Here is a 20653-nt window from a genome sequence, read left to right as displayed (position 1 = left end):
TTGTCTTCTCTGTAAAATGAGGGATAATCATTCCAACCTATAGCCCTTCATGCGACGATGGGGACAAACGACGGTGATGCGGCGGTTGGAAGATACAAAGTGCTAGTGAAGGACTCACTATTGATAGTTGTGATCTGCTTGTTCTTGACGGTTGGATGTAAGACTTAAAACATTAACATGGCCAGCAAGCGTCTGACTCACCAAAACCTCCCTTTCTGTCGGGGAAATAACTCTTTTAGTTTTGGAGCTTGTTGTTGAGAATTAATTCATTATAGATTAACTCAGGATTTTTCTGGGAATTTAGGCATGAACTGTGCCAAGAGGTGTTAAATCAACATGAGAAAATTAGGCCATCAAACTATGCAGGCCAGGAGTTTAATTTTGGCTGAGTCACATATGCTTTCTTACTTCAGAGATCTTATAAATGCTTTGGCTGTTACTCAGCGTTATAGCTTCTTCATTTCCCCCATCTCTATTCCCCCTCATTCTATCTATTGGGTGCCTATTACTAAAACATCTGAACCTCTCACAATCTTTAATGTGTTTGTCATCACCACACCCCTGTGCAGTAGGAAAGTGCTGTTATCTCCATGGTAAAGGTGGGGAAACTGAGGCACAGAGTAACTAAAAGTGACTTAGAATCATAGAATATCAGGGTTGGAAGGGACCTCAGGAGGTCATCTAGTCCAACCCCCTGCTCAAAGCAGGACCAATCCCCAACTAAATCATCCCAGCCAGGGCTTTGTCAAGCCTGACCTTAAAAACTTCTAAGGAAGGAGATTCCACCATTTCCTAGATAACGCATTCCAGTGTTTCACCACCCTCCTAGTGAAAAAGTTTTTCCTAATATCCAACCTAAACCTCCCCCACTGCAACTTGAGACCATTACTCCTTGTTCTGTCATCTGCTACCACTGAGAACAGTCTAGAGCCATCCTCTTTGAAACCCCCTCTCAGGTAGTTGAAAGCAGCTATCAAATCCCCCCTCATTCTTCTCTTCTGCAGACTAAACAATCCCAGTTCCCTCAGCCTCTCCTCATAAGTCATGTGTTCCAGCCCCCTAATCATTTTTGTTGCCAAGGTCTTGGTGTGTGGCAAAGCAGGGAATTGATCCCAGGCCTCCAGCTAGCACTCTAACCCCTGGCTCATACTCCTTTCATTCAGTTCTAAACTTTGGAGGTCAGGCGACACATGTAGAGCAATATAAATTGTTCCATGGTGGAACTAGCTATTCAGCCTAATAGCTCACTGCTACGGGGGCTGCTGCCAAGTTAGTCCCCGCCCTGCCCCTTAGCAAGGCGGGACTTGCTATAAAGGGGGCAGGGAGAGGGTTGAGGAAAGGGGAGTAATCAGAACTGTGGCTCCACCCCATCTGTGCACCAGGGGAGCTGGCTGGCTGGGAAGGGGGGAGGTATGCTACACCCTTTTTGCAATATCTCCAGGGCAGCACACCTCCGCACTGCCCCCTCCAGTAGGCGCGATGGTAAAAACGTAGTCCACCCCGCACCACAGGGAGGTCAAATTCCTGTTCTCTGCACAGGCCCAGATTGCCTTTTCAGTCTGAGTCCAGGGGCCAGCCCTAAAGAGCTCACTAGCAAGAGGCTAATTTTGAGGTCGTGTGGGACTGCAGAAGGTGCCTTTCTTTAGCTAAAGAAGTTAAAGACCCATGCAGAGCTAATTCAAGACCTCTTATTGCTTTATTAAACACTGCTCCCTCCTCAGCTCTTCCCACTAGGCCTTCTGCTCCCTCAGGCCCCTTCAAGTGCAGTGCAGGCAGCTATAGACAGGTCATTTTGAAATAAGTGGCATAAGGTCACGGCCAAGAAAAGGATCTTGGTGCTGGATTGACACCCCTGCCGTGTACGTGAGCACTGATTATTATTAATTGGTTGTATTGTGGTAGCACCCAGGAGCCCCAGTAATGGACCAGGACCCCATTGTGCCCGGCGCTGTACAGTCACAGAACAAAAAGTCGGTTTGTGCCCCAAAGAGCTCACAATGTGACTGTTCTTTGAGCATTAAAGAATGAAGCTGGTGTAATCCACACACTGCCGGGGGGGGGGGGGTTCTGTCCCATCCAGTGGCACCAAGACCACTGAGAGCGACTGAGGCTTCTCTACAGCCGTAGCTAAGAGCCAGTTGGCTTTTAGCTCATGCAGTAGAGGCTCATGCACTAAGCTCCAGAAGCCCCAGGTTCGATCCCACCTGCTGACAACTGGGGTCTGTCGGTATTACACTGGCATACGACATCATTTAAAATTGGCCCCTAAAACAACATGGGAAGTTCTAAAAACTCCTTTCATCTGGCAACCTGGGAGAGCTGGTCCAGACAAATGAAATGTCTAATCCAAAGGAGACAACCCACAGCCTGCACCAAAAACTCTGCGCTTAGTGTGGCTGTATTGACCTTGCAGTATATCCAACCCCAGGCTGAAATGAGAAATTGGCCTCCCAGCCCAGGCCCCCATAGATGTCACCATGCAGCTGTCAGACCCAAGAAAGAAACGTCTAATCCTACGGAGAGCAAGCATAGCTGGAATTGTAATGGCAAATACTAAAGAATAAGCAAACTTTTGGGAAGGGAAATTACTCTTCCTTGTTCGGGGCCTAAACCAACTGCTAAATACTCTGGTTTCTCTTTAGAGCAATGTGAGCAGGAGGAATATAGCACTGGACTGGGACATGGGAAACTGGGGTTTTATTCCTGGCTCTGCAAGTGGCCTTGGGCAAGTTCTGTCACCTGTCTGTTCCTCAGTTTCCCCTTTTGTAAAATGGTCATAATGATATAGACTTCCTTCGTAAAGCACTTTGAAATCTACTGCTGAAAAATGCTAAGACCTAGGTGTTATGACTAAAGAGAGTCACGAGGAAGCATTGCCTGTGGACTCCATTATCCCACCCCTGCCTGCTACGTGGGTTCTTGCCCTGTTTCTGAAGTAGGTGGTACTGGAAAAGTCAGGGAAAGGACAGTGGACTAGGTGGACCAGTTTCACTTCCCAGGATCGTGCGTCTCACTCATCCCATACTGTCCTGGGGCTAGCGTGTATGTTTCCAAATCAATAGAGCAATGTTTCTCACTGTATTTTTGCCTCTTTGTGTGTGTGATTTTTGACTCTCTGACAATCCTAAGCCTGCTTTTGCAGATAGATCACCTCATAAAAGCCACCTCTAGCACCAAGTAGGCTGTCCGTGTGCTATGGCAGCCATCTTCAGCAACCGTAGCCACTGGGAGCTGCGGGCGGCCGTGCCTGCAGACAGTCAGTGTAAACAATCTGTCTCGTGGCCCGCCAGTGGATTACCCTGAGGGGCCACAGGTTTCCCACCACTGGTCTAAGAGCATGTCTACACAGTAATGCTACAGCAGCACAGCTGCAGCTCTCAGCTGCACCACTGTAGCCTCCTCCTACAGCGCAGAAAGGGGTTTTTCCATTGCTGTAGTAAACACACCCCCTTGAGAGACTAGCAGAGTCTGTACCAGGACTTAGGTCGGCTTAACTACATCTCTCAGGGGTGTGAATTTTTCACATGCCTGAGAACGTGGCTATGTCGACCTAAGTATTAGGTGCAAACCAAATAAGTGTTTTGGGGGTCATAATACATGGTTCCCAGCCATGTTCTCCCTATGGGAGGACAAATCTGACCAAGGGGGGAGGGATAACTCAGTGGCTTGAGCATTGGCCTGCTAAACTGAGGGTTGTGAGTTCAATCCTTGAGGGGGCCATTTAGGGATCTGCGACAAAAATTGGGGATTGGTCCTGCTATGAGCCGTTATTTAGACTAGATGACCTCCTGAGGTCCCTTCCAATCCTGATATTCTGTGAGTAAGGCCAGGTGTTTATTGCTGGGATGTGCAAACAGGAAGTGATTTCTACTCTGCTATCAAGGGAGATCCAGGCCCAGCTGATATGATGGGTGACTTAATTATGTGCAGTTTTAGGACACTTCGGATCAGTGCTGAGGATGCTGGCAAGTTGCCAAAATGGCACTTGAGGGGGTTGCAAAATTTGGATGTCCCCTGCACTAGAGGGGAAAGGTGCCTTATCTCTGCCTATATAGGGCAGAGTGCAGTGGGGGTGCGGTGTTAACCATGGCAGTTCCTCGACCGATGATATATATGGGAAAGGTAGTGATCAGGTTAATCTTCACCCAGCAACTTGAAAATCTGTCCTCCACTACCTGTCTTTCCAAAGGTCCCCTTGGTGCATAATGGAATTATTAAAGGTGCTGCGTTCATATGGTTACTGGAGGTAGCTAGGTGAAGACAGCTAGTTTCAGCCACCTCTAGGCTTCCCCCTCTCTCTGCCCCCCTGCAAGAGGATTACAGTCAGGAGGGATGATGCTGCTGGCAGCTCAGGGCACAATTCTCCTTGGGTCAAGGCATTCTTGATACAGGGTCCTCGGCGCCCTACCACTGGAGATGAGATGAGGCTGAGTGTGAGCCTTGCCACCTTCAGAGTACTCAGTGGAAGACTCCTCTCTTTGTACAGGCCTCTCCTTAATAAAGGGGGCCAAAAGCAACCCCAGCATCCTTTCTCATGTACACAACCTACCAGAATGATCCTTCGGAAACACAGCAAGAAGGGCAGAGAATATGGTCCTAGTGTGCTAATCCCTGTCAGTGGCACCTGGATACGATGATGATGGGTGCATTAGAAACCGGTGGAGAGTCGAGGGTGTTTTCTGTACCCTGTGTGGCAAGAAGACGACAGGGGAAGAGCTTGGACTAGGCAGGAATGTTACCTAGAGGTCAAGGAGAGGTAAATGATGACTGATAGCTAGTGCTTGGTGCCATAACGTTCTGTTCCAAAAGAAGAAAACCCTAGCTTATAAATGACTGAAAGCAGACGTGGGATGAGTCAGGAAGTTACTGAACTCTGGGACAATGTTAAGCAACTAAGGACATGTGCAAATCTGTACTTCCTGATTTGCTTATCAGGGGTGAATACCATTTTTCTGGACCTCTAGGTTCACGGCCTCTTTAAAATGTTCCCAGCAAATAAACAAGCCACTGATACACTTGAGAAATGCATGGCTGGGATAAAGCAGTAGCCGTGTGTTTCTCATGAAGATAACGAGAGCCTGATTTTTGAAGTGCTGATCATCTGCAGCTTCCGCTGACTTCAACAGGAGTTTTGGGTTCTCTGAAAACAGGCCTGGGGACTATTGCAATGACCTGGCTAGTGTATGTGTGTGTCTTCTGCTGAATGGAATCAGTAGTGCTCAACTGTGTGTCACATAGGCCCTATACTGCTATCAACTGGTGGAGATTCTTAGGTGGTAGAGGCCTTTGCTTTTTGGAGCAGGAAACATTATCTCAACTGTCACTTGAAGTTCCGAATGGCCATGACACGCAGCATAGCACTCCCATGAAGGTGACCACAGATTTGTTATGATATATTAACCTAGCTCAGTAAGCCTTGCTGTTTACCTCAGCAGAAATGAGCACCCTGGTTATTTTTCACTAGGTTGCAACCACCAATGATGTCACTGTAAATTAACCTGCAAGGCCAAGATCCCTGAACAGTCTGTCATCTGGCAGCACCCAGACATGTGGTGTTTTTGCATATTCGTTGAATCAAATTCTGAAGAGGTAAAGCAAGGTGAAGTAAAATCAAAGGCTTCTTAAAACAAACAATGGCTCTTCTCGAGCAGACAGATCTATTTCAAGGACAGACACAGGGCAGCATTAATCATTGCAAATTTATCAATTTGCTCCTTGGACAAAACATAGCAGAATGTTGAAAACTAGCTTTAGGTCACCGGCAGTTTACAAGGGGGAACAGTAAACCTTGCCAACCTGAATCTGAATTGCAATTTGCTCCAGAGATGCTAGACATATTGTTAGAAGAAATCTGAAGGGGGGGATGGGGGGGGTTGGGGAGGGAGGTTATATTTTGCAACTCCTTAGTCCATACTGATTTCAAATCTCTTTATAAGAGAAGGGAAAAAATAGAAATAAAAAACAAAGCATCTATAGCCAACTTGGGAAAACTGCCTTTAATGAGTACCTAGACACAAAATAGATATATGATATGCAGTTCTGAGGCTCAAATACAGAGTAATTTAGATAATCTAGTATCTTACATTTCATATGACTCACATCATCCATTTGTATCACAAAGCACTTTGTAAGGTTTACATACAGCTTTACATATAAGCTTGAGATCACTTTAACAGCTGTTGAAATGCAGCCACTTCTGTGGTGCAAAGTGGTGACAGTTTAACAGTACACAACAGGAAATGGCACATGTTGTATCTAATTGAAACTGAAGGGAATATTTTAGCTGCAGGAAGTCAAATGTAATTATCTGAGCTGAAATTTGGCTGGAACACCAGGACGCATGCCCTTACTCTTATGTGAAAGGCAGTGTGACGGATATCCTGGACAAACCTTATTGAATTAAACTTTTATGAATTACATTTAAGTATTTTAGGAATTCATTGTATTAAAAATACAAATGTATATGTATTATTGTGGGATTGCATGTAACTTCTTTACGGAGGAAACAAAGACTAATGTAAACCCTGGGAAGTGTTATGAGCTTCAAAGGACCCTTTGGAACAATGTGAGCTTTTTAAAGCTAAGTGGGTTTCCCAGGAAGCTTCAAGGGGAAAGTACACTCAAACGTCAACTCCTCTGGGTATGCAAAAATTCAGCTTTCGTAGCTTCTCAAGGCGGAGGGGACCTTTTGTCTGCTGATCACCTGTTACATGAGGACAGATCCAGAAAGCCGAAACTGTATTAAAGAGTGACTCTCAGTTTCATGGGGATGCTTTACTCTGAGCCAAAGCAGTTATGAACTCGTAAGCAGTGCAAAACCCCTGAGTGGGGTCTGAAGAGCTGTTTACTGGCCAGCGCCCTTGTTGGAGACGGGGTGATCTCTGGTACACTAATTAGCATGTGTGTAGGTTCTTTTATTGCTTTTAATGTTTCCTCGGTAATGCTTTCACCTTGAGAATAAATATGCTTGCTGAGAAAGGGCTATGTGGTACTTTGTAACAGCTGGTAAGTACACATTGTGTACCAACAGGCCTGCTGAGGCAGTCTTCATTTTGGGGGATTTCACAGTGTAGGCAGAGAACTGTGCAGCCTGGAAAAGCCCTGGGCAGGAGGGAGAGAGATGCACGTCTCTGCCCAAGAGAGATGACGGCTGGAGAGCCAGAAACCTAAGAGTGGCTGGCCTTGATGGACCCCAAGGGGGAAATACGGGTGCAGTTGCCCTGGACAGTGACAGGCAGCACCTTCCATATCTTCACACCCCCTAACGTCACACTGGGAGTGTTGGTTCTGTCTCCTACCTAATCACCAACACCACCTCCTGCAGCAGGTAAGTGTTTCTTGGAGATGGCAGCTCTGGAGAAGGAAGTTCTCCAGTCACACAATAGATACAGCACCAGTAGCCTCAGCAACACCCGCTTTCCCCACCACGTTCTCCCGTGTGACTCAACCCTGACTTCGATGGACCACTTGTGTGGGGCAGAGGGTAGGTGCCCACTCAGTCCTTGACCTCTTGGTTGAGACTGGGCACAAGGGCATCAGTGAGGGCCAGTGGTAATGGTGTTTGTGACTTGGGAATTGGACTGAGCCACGCCCCAAACTCAGTTCACGTGGGCCTCCGGACAGTCGTCGCTTGGTAACAACTCTTGCTCATTACTGACTGGGTTTGAAAGGCCTCGTGTCCCATTACCAAACCCCTGAGCCAAGGTGTCGCTCTCAGAGTCTACTGTTAAAAACAAATGCCCGAAGCCCATAATGTTTGCCTGTGCTTGTGTCTAGAGGACTAGCAGTTATCTGTTTGAATTTGCTTGCAGTACAACCTGCATTTGAGCAGCTTTGTCCCCAGCCTGTGATTTCTCGGAGAAAGTGGAAATACTGTAGTGTATTGAAAACTGTGTTACACTTAAAGTAATAGTTTATAGTTTTAAGGTGGTTCCTGGGCCTGCCTGCAGGCTAGGGAGCTCTGTAGGGAAGCATGAAATCTGGTTCTTCAGCAGGCAGTTTGCAAAGAGCCAGCCTAGAGCAAGGTGGCTTGAGTTGTGCCTCTGTGTCTCAGGGAGCAGCCTGTTTTGTCTGTCCCTGTTTTCTTGTGTGTTAAAGTAGTGTTAAGTTGCAGCCTTTCAGAAAGAGTACTGTTTTTTATCTAACTTCTTGTATGTCATGAATATAACAGGTATGTTTCAGAAAACATTTGCCCCAGGCCAGCCACTCACCGCCCTCTCCAGAGACTTACGTAGCACCCCGTTCCAGAGCATTTGAATCTGAGAGAAAGAGACGTCTGGTGAGGGAAGTTCAGTGATCTGTAGTCCTCCTTTCTAACCTGTTTCTTTCAGCACATCCGCTGCGCTGCGAGGTTGTCAGTGTCTTCTGCTGTGCTGGCTTCACCACCCACACACGTCTGAAATGCCAGCTAGCGAGAGGTTAAAAGTCTCTCACAAAGTAGTTCTGGAGCTTTGGGAATAGGAGAGACAGGGAACTCTGTATGTAAAGAGACAGATTCATGAAAATGTACTTACAGCAGCTCAGAGATGCAGGCAGGGCTGACCTGTCTTCCCAAATGCTTGTATCTGCCTGCAGTTCGTGAATGTGTAGAGTGTGTTTGGGGGGGGGGGGGGAGGGGGGGGTTGAGAAAACCTGGATTTGTGCTGGAAATGGCCCACCTTGATTATCATGCACATTGTAGGGAGAGTGATCACTTTAGATAAGCTATTACCAGCAGGACAGTGGGGTGGGAGGAGGTATTGTTTCATATTCTCTGTGTATATATAAAGTCTGCTGCAGTTTCCACGGTATGCATCCGATGAAGTGAGCTGTAGCTCACGAAAGCTCATGCTCAAATAAATTGGTTAGTCGCTAAGGTGCCACAAGTACTCCTTTTCTTTTTGCGAATACAGACTAACACGGCTGCTCCTCTGAAACGTGTTTATTTATGATTTTGCTGGCATTGGTTTAAATGCAGTGGCAGCAGCCCAACACTCTTGAGCAACCCTTCAGTCGCTAATTCAGTGGTCCCCAAACTTTTACTCTCGCGCCTCCCCCTTACCAGTGATAGAACGTGTCTTCCCCCCCGGTCGCCTCCTCCCGGCCCAGGAGGGGAGGTGCAGCCGGGCTGGGGGCCAGGAGTGGAACTGGGGGGAAGACACGGTGGCCAAGGGTGGGGGGATTGGTCCAGAACAGAGCTGGGGACAGAGCAGGGCTGGGTGGCACTCCCTCCCGCCCCCTCGTGGGGCCTGGCCTGGACCCCGAACGCCCCCCCAGACGTTCCTCCATGCCCCCCTAGGGGGACGCACCGCACAGTTTGGAGACCACTGTGCTAATTAGGGTGCATAGGCGATATAGGATACCATACTGAGGCTGGGAAAGACGTTTTGGGGACAGCAGGGTGGGAATAGCAATGAGGCATGGATGTTTTCCCCTCTAGGCTGTCGGTTCAAATCCAGCCCCAAGTAGCAGTTGTGCAGTGTTGCAGCGTGTTGCCTGTGTGAAATGTGTCGGCAAACTCATTCTGGTTCCTAATGGACAAGTATCTTCAGCGCATAGAAGTGGGGCTGATTGGCACCTTTGCTGGCAATCTCAGAGGAGTGGTGGTCAAAAGACTGCATGTGCCACAGAGAATGGACTCCCCTCTCCTCCCTAGAGATGGGCCCTCCAGTTCAGGCGTGAAGCTCTTGGGCGGGGAAGCTTGCATGGCTATTCCTTGTGTTGCATCTGCTCTTTGGGTACACCGAGGATATCAGTCTCAGGGTTGATGTTCCAGCACTAAATATCGGGCTATCCAGAGCCATGCGAAATCCAGTTGTTTGCTCAAAACTCTGCCTAGACTCCCTGTCCAGCAAGGGGGCATGGGGAGGGCATCTTGGAGATGGGTGGTGCTGATGGTTTTGGTTCCCCTGGTAAGGGGGGGGGGCATCTGGGAAAACAGCAGGGCACGGGGTACAAACTGAAACATCAGGAGGGGGAATTTGGGAGGGGAAAAGGGCTGGGGGGAAGTTTTTATGGCTGGTTCTGAGCCATGTAAACCCTGGCTGAGGCCCTGAGTGCAGATTTGATCTTTGTGTAACACTTGTCACCTCAGCTCTGTATTGCTGTGCATTTGGGTTGCACACGCAGGTTGACCTAGACTCCGGCTCTTGGCCAAAAGACACCCCAGCATTTCTCTCCTCACTCTGGCTCTCCTGCCTTCTCCAGGCTTTCTGGTTACCTGCCAGGCAGGAGACACAGCCGGGGACCCAGCCGAGAGAGTCCTGCAGGGGCCTCCCAGCTCCTCCCTCCCTGGGGCAGAGCTGGGCTAGCCTGGCAGCAGAGTTCCCCACCCTGGGGCAGCAGGCCAGGCCACTGTGAGGGGGTGGCTCTGGCTGTGGGGAAGTGGAGCCTGAGCCCTAAGAGGCAATTAAGGGGGAAGGTGGGTTTGTGTGTTGGAGAGGGAGAGGATTAATTGCGGGGAGGGTGCAGCCAATGGCCCACTGAGCTCGAGGAGGTCAGAACCTACAGGAGACACTGGGAAGGGCAGGGGGAAAGGCGGGAGGCAGACATGGGGGAGATAGCAAAGAGCATGCAAATTTTATGCAAATTAGTTCTTGGGGGCGGGACTGTCTTAGGAAAGTCTGGTTGTGCAGGAAGGTCCAGTGGGTGGAGCACTGGACCGGGGCTCAGAGACCTGGGTTCTATTCCCACCTCTGCCTGTGTCCGTGGGAAAATCCCTGCCCCCTTTCCCGCCATGCCTCTACAACTGGCGTGCTCTGTAGAACTGCTTGAAAAATAGGAATTGATTTTCATGGGAAACTTCAGCACACTTTGTTTTTTTAAAAAATCTTCCACAAAAATGTTTGATTTTTTTTTTTCATCCCCCGCCTCCATTCTGTTCCTTTCCTCTCCTCTCCTCCAATGGCAAAATGGACAAATCAAAAAGGGAAACAAAGGGGGAAACAAAACAACAAAGGATTTGGGGAGGACGGGGATTAAGTCCGAAAATCTGAAAATGTTGAACAAAATGAGAATCTGTAGAAAGTTTTTGTTTGGGGATGGATGGGAAGGGGCATTTTTCATTGAAAAATATTCTGGAATGAAAAATTCTAACCAGCGCTAGTGCTGAGCACAGTGAAGTGTGCAGATAAAGATCAATATCTCTGTTTGAGCAAATCCCCATTCCCCTAGGGAGCCATTTATGGAGACAAAATAACATGAAACCATCAAGGCACTGCGCTGCAGTGAAAAACAGCCAGTCTCGCTCATTTCATTTTTTTCCCCTTGGGGCAGGGACTGTTGTTTGTACAGTGCCTAGCACAATGAGTCCTTAATCCGGGGATGGCCTCCATCCAGGTACTCCTGCAATATACATTTCAGATAATAATAGTGAACTTCCACAGAGCCTGCCTGCAAGGTGCTGATCATCCTCAGCTCCCATGGAAGTCAATGGGAGCTCCGAGCACTTTTGGGGCCTATAGTTACCAACGCAGTCGATCACCCATCTATTGCGTGCGATTGCTGTGGAGTTAATGATTTGGAGGAGTGGGTCTGGTGAGATATTACCTGCCAGGAAGCTTGGTGACTGACTAAGGCTACCTAGCCTGGGTATTTCCTTTCAGTAGCAATAAGTGATGAGGGCTGCCTTGTCCAGGAATAGCTCAGGGAGCTGTCTGCATAGCAGGATATCTGCACAATTAATTTTGTCCATGCTCTCATAAATGTGATTGAAGGCTTTTCGCACTGTTGTAACTGAATAGTCCTTTGGCACCGAGTGAAATGAAAACAAACATAAGCAAAGCTGGGTAACACGTGTAACACAAGTAGCTTTCTCAGTCCTCAGACACACCAAAAACAGTACAATGCAATTTGAGTTGGTCCAGCATCTTTCACACAAATGCAGCCTCTCAGCTGGTTTACAGAGTTGAATTTAGTTCCAGAGAGTGGGCAATCAAGGGCACAAGTTACAGGAAACAGCGGCATAAGCCATTGTATGGAGAATAAATTAAAGCATTCAGAGTTAAAGCTATTAATAGGTGAGGAGGGAATTTGAGATGTTTTCAACAGAGATGAGTCAAGTTGGAGATTGCTCAGATCCTGCATTTTGAGTAGGGCCCATCCTGTATTTACATGGGATTTTTAAAGAGGTGGAAAATCAGTGAAAGGAATAGTTCCAGGAAGTCTGTTCCAGATGGCCAGAGTTACAGAGGAGAAGGCTCTTGCACGAACCATAATGAGTTGTAGAAAGGAAAAGAGAGGAGCCAGGAAAGGGAGTAGAAAGAAGGTAGGTGTGTGAACACTAGAGATGCTTTTTAGTAGAAATAGGTGAATAATGCAAAAAAATAATTTCCACAAATATTAATTGGGACTTTTTCAGTGGATTTGTTTTGGTACCGTGTGTGTCCCTGCTGTGTTCCTTTTCTGTGTGAGCGTTTGATTTTGTTGATGAATGTGTTCGTCTAAAGCAAATTTCGACTACTGGTGATGACGAGCTCATCTCACTGAAAGAAAAAGCCATCACTGATGATATCAGTGATGATAGGGACAGCCGGCAGTGTCTGTCCTGCTGGAAAGCTGGTCTTGCAGCACAGAGCAGGGTTTTAACATGTTGAATGTTTACAAACACTGTGGTGGAACTTTCCAGAACAGGCATCAAAATCCACCTGTAAGACCTGTCCTTCACAAAACGGGTCATTGCACTTTCAGCTTCCTGTTGGTCACACTGCAGGTGCATGTATTCGTTTTAAGCACAGATCTCAGGTGACTGTTTCTGAGTACCTAGCCCTTGTGACCAGGTTGGTAAAGGGACAGAAACCCTTAAGTCTATAGGCTGAAGGTTCAACTTCAGAAGCTTTCCAGAAGCTGAGAATGGGTGATGGGATGGATCACTTGATGATTACCTGTTCTGTTCCTTCCTTCTGAAGCATCTGGCTTTGGCCAGAGTCGGAAGACAGGATTCTGGGCTGGATGAACCATTGGTCTGACCCAATATGGCCGTTCTTATGTTCTTAACTCTATCCCAAGAATGTAGTGAATGACCAAAAGTTATCACTGTCTGTTGACCATTCAGTGGCCTATGGGAAGTTAGTTTGGTGGTTGTAGTGAAGTTCCCAGTGTACAATGTCCACATTACAGTTGGCAGCCCTAGCAGAGAGGTCAAGGAAGTGGGCCAAGGAGACTGAAGAATCCTCTCCCTTCCCCAGTCCTCAGAGGTGGTCTCGGCAGTTCAGGGTCGAGAAGTGCTGGCAGGGAATGTGACAAAGCTTTTCACAGATTCTAAGGTCAGAGGGGATCATCGTGATCATCGAATCTGACCTACCTGCCCTGCGGCTGCCCTGTTGTACCTACTCAATGGAGAAGCAGATGGCTCCAGCCCACAGGACTCTCCACAGCATCTTTCACGCGGAATGGGCGCGCACACAGAAAATTGACCCTTAATGTTTACAGTAAGGTTTGTTTTCTGGCTGCTGAATCAGCATAACATCAGGATGGCAAGTTGAGTGGGTCACACCTTCTGCCACTGGGTTCCTCGTTAAAGTGAAAATGTCATAAAGATGCCAGCAATGCCTTTCAGCAAGATGCCAGCAAAACCTTTTATTCCAGGTCACAGTCTGATGAGATTAGAAAGGTGTTCAGATTGTACGTACCTGTGAAACTGGATTCAGTATTTGGGATGTGAGATTTCCAAGGCTAATGCAGTCCTAGGATGCATCAGGAGAGGTATTTCCAGTAGAGACAGGGTAGTGTTAGTGTCATTATACAAGGCCCTGGTGAGACCTCATCTGGAATAGTGTGTGCAGTTCTGATCTCCCGTGCTTAAGAAAGATTAATTGAAATTGGAATAGATGCAGAGAAGGGCTACTAGGATGATCTGAAGAACGGAAAACCTACCTTATGAGAGGAGAGCTAAGGAGCTTAGCTTGTTTAGCGTAACCAAAGGAAGGTTGACAGGAGATATGATTGCGCTCTATAAATACGTGAGCAGGACAAATACCAGGGAGGGGGAGGAGTTGTTTAAGGTAAGTGCCAATATGGACACAAGAACAAATGGATATAAACTGGCCATCAACAAGTTTAGACTGGAAATCAGAGAAAGATTTCTAACCATCAGAGGAGTGAAGTTCTAGAACAGCCTCACAAGGGGAGTAATGGGGGCAAAAAACCTAACTGGCTTCAAGAAGAGCTTGATAAGTTTATGGAGAGGATGGTATGAGGAGACTGCCTGCAATAGCATGTAGCCAGTCTGCAACTGCTAGTAGCAAAATATCTCTAACGGCCCATGATGGGAGACCAGTTCAGGAGGGCGCTGAGCAGGGCCGGCTCTAGGTTTTTTGTCACCTCAAGCAAAAAATTTGCTTCCCCAAACTCCGAGAGCACAACTGCCGCCCCCCCCCCCCCCCCCAAAGGGTGGCCGGAATGCCGCCCCTGGAATTGTGCCGTCCCAAGCACATGCTTGCTTTGCTGATGCCTAGAGCCAGTCCTGGCTCTGAGTTACTACAGAGAATTCTTTCCCAGATGTCTGGTTGGTAGGTCTTTCCCACATGCTCAGGGTCCAACTGATCACCATATTTGGGGCCGAGAAGGAATTTCCCCCAAGGTCAGATTGCCAGAGACCCTGGGTTTTTTTTGCCTTCCTCTGCAGCATGGGTCCCAGGTCACTTGCAGGTTTAAACTAGTGTAAATGGTGGATTTTCTGTAACTTGAAGTCTTTAAATCATGATTTGAGGACTTCAGTAACTCAGCCAGAGGTTATGGATCTATTACAGGAGTGGGTGGGTGAGATTCTGTGGCCTGCAATGTGCAGGAAGTCAGACTAGATGATCACGATGGTCCCTTCCGGCCTGAAAGCGTGTCTTCAGGAACAGTGAGGTACTGCAGGACGTGTTGTTGGGGCGTCTCTGAGCAATGCTCTTTCATCGGATTCATTACGGAGCCAATGCCTGAGCCAGCATTCCGTCAGGGGACGCTTGACACTGCCAGGGAGTCACCTCTTGGGTGAACTGCAGAACGGACATCCTGACCATTTCTGCTCATTCTCCTGGCACTTCCTGATGCAATGTCAGGGCGTAGGGCTGGCCATAGTCTAGTTGAGATGGTTCCAGTCTGTTCACCCCCATCGCCTTCCCTGGAGATTACAATTGAGCACAGCACTTTTCTTCACTTCCTGTCCTAAACTGTAGCATTGTGGTACTGTGCCCTGTCAGACCAGCTGTCATGTCCCGCATTAAAAGTGGCTGCACTTAAAAAGCAGATGACGTGAGTCTAATGGCTCTATTTCAGGCATTTTTTAATGTATCCATCACTGTACTATCTAGGTGTCATATTAAAAAGCATCAGTCAAGTTCAATCAATCGCACCATGTCTGTCAACTTAAAAAGCAAAAGTACCATTTGCAAAGGCTCTTACGGCAAAATATTCAAACGCCGGGTACCTAAAATTAGGTTCCTAAATCCATATTTAGGCAAGTGATTTGATATTCCAGAAGGACTGAGCAGACCACAAATCTCCTTCCTGTCAATGGGAGAACTATGAGACCGGCACCTCTGAAAATTGGATCACTTACGAAGCAGCTTAGATAGGGATTCGGGGCTCTCACTTTAGGCCCCCAGCTGCACAATGGGAGGCTGTGGGTGCTCTGAAAATCAGGTCCCAGGTTTGCAAATGTTGACCTGAGTCTGATCATTTCCAACCCTGCAAGGCATTTAAACCCATATAATGAAAATGTTTCACATAGTGTTCTCTTTCCTCCCGCGCCTTCTCACTCCCTACGGTTGTGGCCATTCTGGAGTGGTTTATTTTTTTTTTTTAGCTTTGGTCGCAGTCCCCCCATCTCCTTCTGTTTTCCTAGAGTCGTCTGTCACGCTAAAAAATTTCACAATATTTTCCTTGTGGGCAAAAAAAGTATAATAAGGGACCTTGGCACATGCTTGGGAGAGAGCTAATTATAGGATTTTCAGGCTAATGTGATAATATTTTACTTAAATGTGCGGCGTAGTTGTAATTACTCCTCCGGAGATGCCAGCCGCAGCAGAGGATGAGGCAATATGTTATTATGTAATCTACTGTTATTGTGCTGCTGTGGAAATTTTCACTCTCCCATCACCTTCCCTCCCACACGGCCCCAAGCTTTTCATCCCAAACTCAGCACTGTTGCTTCTTTTAATGGGATCTTGTTGAGTCTGGTGGGTCAGCGACAGACCCGGCCGTAAGCACAGGCAGCTGCTTGAGAAGCTGGTGGCAATTCCAGGGCCTCCGTCTATTCCCGGTAACTGGGAATAGTGTCTGGTTTCTCACTGTTCTCTGGGCCTGATCTGTTGATTTCAATGCGACTGGGGTCTGGTCCCATCTGCCTTTCCACGAGCAATACTGGAAAGTGGTAGCTTCTAGGCAGACTCCCTCAGCCAAGCCACCATCCGGTGACTTGGAATCCTGCAACCTTAGCCAAAAATCCATCCCACCTAAGGCATCATTGTACCTGGTCACAGGTTGCTTTTCCCCCTTCATTCCTTGTAGTGCAGTACACGTCAGGCTGTGATCTGCCATGGCCACTAGGGGTCCCTAGAGCTGCTTCTGTTAGTAAAATGATGGTACGTCCATCAGCCTCCAAACAAAGATGCTTTCAACCAGACTAGTTCTAGCCCAGTCTATGGCCCTTTTGGGGCTTTTTTGGTCAACTAAAACCGTCTCTCTCTGCAGCTTCATTTCCTTTATGTGGGTGTAAATACAGCTCTGAGCAGATTAGTGGATGATGATGATAAAGTTGGAGGCGTTGCAAATACACAGGAGAATGGAATCAAACAGCAAAGCGACCTGGAGAAATCAGAGCAACAGGGGCTGCAGGAGGAGATCTGGTGCAGAAGACCATAAAGTCCCACACCAGGGGAGAAGACACGCACAGCCCAGGTATGAAATAGGGGGGTGGAACCAAGTAGCCAGATCCATTGCTTCAAAGCAGATTAATTTTTCTGTCACATCATCTTCATCCCTACACCTTTTTTCTGTAATCAAGCACTACGGTTGCTGGTGGGGAGGTGTAGAGCTGCGATGGAATGGCTAGGCCAGGACGTGTTCACGAGGGCATGCCTGCAGGTATCCTAAGAACAGATCCATAATATGAAGCGGTTTGAGAACCACTGGTTTAATGCACTGAGCACTGGACTGTGGTCCAACCACGCATAAATTCTTATCCTCATCTTGTACATGGACTGCCTCTCTGGCCTTCGGCAAGTCATACAGAGCCTCATCAAAAGCCTGCTGAAGTCAGTGGAAAAAACACCCTTTGGTTTTATTGAGATTTGAATCAAGCCCCTGATCTCTTTGCCTCAGCTTCCCTACCTGTAAAATAGGGATAATGCTTATGCACTTCATTGGGGTATTGGGAGGATTCATTCATTAATGCTGGTGAAGTGCATTGGAGATGCATAGCTATCGTCCAGTAGAGGTGGTAGCCATTAGCCATTCTGTGGGCTGGGCCAGAGGATCAGAACAGATGTGCCTAGAGGTGAGTTCTCTCTCTGAGAACTGATCTGCAGGAGATGGTGGTTGTTTAATTCACTCACATTTAATGTCCTGGTTTTCATTTCATTGACCTTATTCCCATCCTCCATCCAAACTTTCAGTTGGCCCAGGGAATATAGGACAGCCCTGCATCTCAGATCCTAATTTGTCTGTGTCAACAGACTTACCATGTATAATTTATAAGTGATTGAATTAGGTAGCCAGGGTTTCGGGAAACCTGCAGCACTTGAAATCTTGCTTTGTCATCAGGGTTTCCTGCTCTGAAGTTTCATGGCAAGGATCCATTAAGTCCAGAAGGAACCATTTTAATCAGCTTGTCTGACCTTCTGTATAACACTGGCCATAGAACTTCCCCAAATAATTCCTAGATTGTCTCTTTTAGAAAAACATTCAATGTTGGTTTAAATATTGTTAGTGATGGAGAATCCACCACAACCCTTGGTAAATTGTTCCAGTGATTACTTACCCTCACTGTCAAAAATGTGTGCCTTATTTCCAGTCTGAGTTTGTCTAGCTTTAACTTTCAGCCACTTGGTCCTGTCAAATCTTTCTCTGCTAAATTGAAGAGCCCATTATTAAATATTTGTTTCCCATATAGGTAATTATAGACAGTAACCAAGTCACCCCTTAACCCTTTTCTTTGTTAAGCTAAATAGATTGAGCTTCCTGAGTCTATCACTAAAAGACATATTTTCCAATACTTTAATCATTGTGATGGCTCTTCTCTGAACCCCCTCCAACTTATCAACATCTTTCTTGAATTGTGGGCACCAGAACTGGACACAGGATTCCAGCAGAAGTCACACCAATGCCAAATACAGAGGTAAAATCTCTGTACTCCTATTCATGATTCCCCTGTTTATGCATCCCAGGATCGCATTAGCTCTTTTGGCCACAGCGTCACACTGGGAGCTCATGTTCAGCTGATTATCCACCACGACTCCCAAATCTCTTTCGTCGTCCCCGCTTCCCAGGATAGAACCCCCTCATCCTGTAAGTATGGCCTGCATTCTTTGTTCCTAGAGGGATACAGTTACATCTGGAGTTGGAATTTGGCCAGGAGACTGGGGTTCAACAAGCCTAAGATGAGCTAGAGCTCTGGTGGCCCCCTCTCAAGTGGGTCCAGGGAGCTGCAGCCCAAACGCTGTCTCGGGACCTATGGACCTGGATTCGAGACCTCCAGTCCCTCACAGCTCGTACCATTCCTCCCTCAGAGAGAGAGGGAGTTCTATGGTCGCGAACAAACCTTTGAGAAGACAGCTACAGGAGAAACAACTTCCTTAAGCACTACTGGAATAGGATTATCTGCCTCTTCGGCATTGGCTAACTGCCAGGGCTGGAGCTAGCAGGTGGAAATTGTTGGGAATGACCATTCAAGCACTTGAATAAGCTGGAAAGTGGCAGTGGGTAGTTTAAGGTGTGTGCACACAAACCCGCGCTCACTGGATGCATATTGCTTGGAGCCTTGGGTTAGTGCCAAGTGGCTTTTGGACCAGGCTGGCTTGTTTTCCAGCTGTACATCGATGTATAAATAAACCCTGGCGTTCGGGTGGAATCTCAGAACATGCAAGTCTGACTCTTGTCAGGGCCCCACTGCACCAAAGCCCAGTTTAGCTCTAGGGCTAATCCATAGGCAGCCTCAGCAGCTAGGCCAAAGGGAGAACGGGCCAAAGTGACGCTGGTCTTTACTATCAGAACTGAGACACATTGGAGGGGAGGAGAGGTGAAGCTTGCATGGGCTGTGCTGTATCTGGGGATAAACACGGGACTTCAGTCTCCAGGGCTGTTCATCTGCCACCTTTTCACTTGTACTAAATTCACTCGGCTAAAGCAGGCGTGTTGAGAGTTAAGGCACTGGGCACTCACCTCATTTCCCGGCGTGCACCAAAAAACAACAAGAAGCCTGGAGTTTGTGAAATAAATTATAGCCTTCTTTCCTGCATGAAGCATTTGGCAGACACATGTCCCTAATTGCAGGTGAGTCCATATCGCCAAGCAGGGGAAAGAATAGAAGCTGCGAAAATCAGACGTGCGCATTTTATCCTGAGAAGGATCAAAGGCAGGAAGAGCTCCCATTACACATCTGGTGCAGCAGCTCAGCTCAGGAAAGATCCCTCCCGCCCCTCATGGGGAAGACTTCACTCTTGGCACCAAGCCTGGCCATGTTCACTCTGCTCTGACCCAGCAGGGCGGGCTTGGCCACTCAGTTTCATATCACACCCTTTGTGGCCTGGCTCAGCAGGGAACAGCTCCTGGGTCATAGAATCATAGAATATTCGGGTTGGAAGAGACCTCAGGAGGTCATCTAGTCCAACCCCCTGCTCAAACCAGGACCTAGCCCCAATTTTTGCCCCAGATCCCTCAATGGCCTCCTCAAGGATTGAACTCACAACCCCGGGTTTAGCAGGCCAATGGTAGAGCCACTGGCCGCTCCCTGCTTCTCCCACACACTACTGCGGCAGTGCTGCAGAGAGATGCACTGCAGACCAGAGCTCTCTGGGGCACAGAGCCCCGACACAGTCTCTCAGCCTGTCACCACTGCTCCCCGAGTGTCAGAACCACCTTGGTTATGGCCTTATGCACCCACAGAGGGTGCGCTCACCTGCTCCTTGCTTAGCCATTCCCTCCCATTCAGCACGATTTGTGCCCGGGCGTAACTGACCACACAGGGCCGTGGAGAATCATCCTCCGCATTTTACAGGTTCCATTTCATTTCTGTATACGCTCAGGGTAAACAGTCGAGGGCATTGGCACCAAGGCAATTTGTTTTGTTGGGGTTTTTCTTTTTTGGTGGGGGGAGAGGGGTGCATGATTGAAACGCTGAATCTGCATTAAAGATTTCAAGTGTTTTGGGGTTAACTGGAAGGGGGGAAATGGACCTGAATTTTGAAAATACTTAGTAGATGTATTGCTGGGACAATTGGCCATGTGTTGCCAGTTGCTCCTCAAAGCATGTTGGGCCATGCTGCTCTGACAAAGATGGAAGAAGGAAACTTCTACATCTGTATATTCCTGGAGAAGGGAAGAAGCTCCATAGCTGTTTGGGCCATGGAGAGGCCATGGCTTATTTTCCAAAGTGTCAGTGTAGGACATGGGATGCAGGAGGACATCAGATTTAACCCTAGGAGATTTGCCCTGGAGTTGGAGGGGCTGAAATCCACTTCTGGCGGGTTTC

General features: G+C 47.8%; 1 protein-coding gene across 4 annotated transcripts in view; it reads left to right on the top strand.

The window, feature by feature from the left end:
- LZTS3 (leucine zipper tumor suppressor family member 3) overlaps positions 1-20653 on the top strand; it is a 141252-nt gene that overhangs the window by 46797 nt on the left and 73802 nt on the right. Inside the window, exon 1 of one of the 4 annotated variants that reach the window (XM_075128137.1) lies at positions 16848-16863. The exons of the other annotated variants lie outside the window; for them this stretch is intronic. The gene's annotated coding sequence lies outside the window, so the exon portion shown is untranslated. Of the gene's footprint in view, positions 1-16847; positions 16864-20653 lie in introns of those variants that run through there. 4 annotated transcript variants of the gene reach the window in all.

The sequence above is a fragment of the Caretta caretta genome, chromosome 4, assembly GCF_965140235.1.
Source record: "Caretta caretta isolate rCarCar2 chromosome 4, rCarCar1.hap1, whole genome shotgun sequence".
Lineage (NCBI taxonomy): Eukaryota > Metazoa > Chordata > Testudines > Cheloniidae > Caretta > Caretta caretta.
This window is presented reverse-complemented; position numbering and strand designations above follow the sequence as displayed.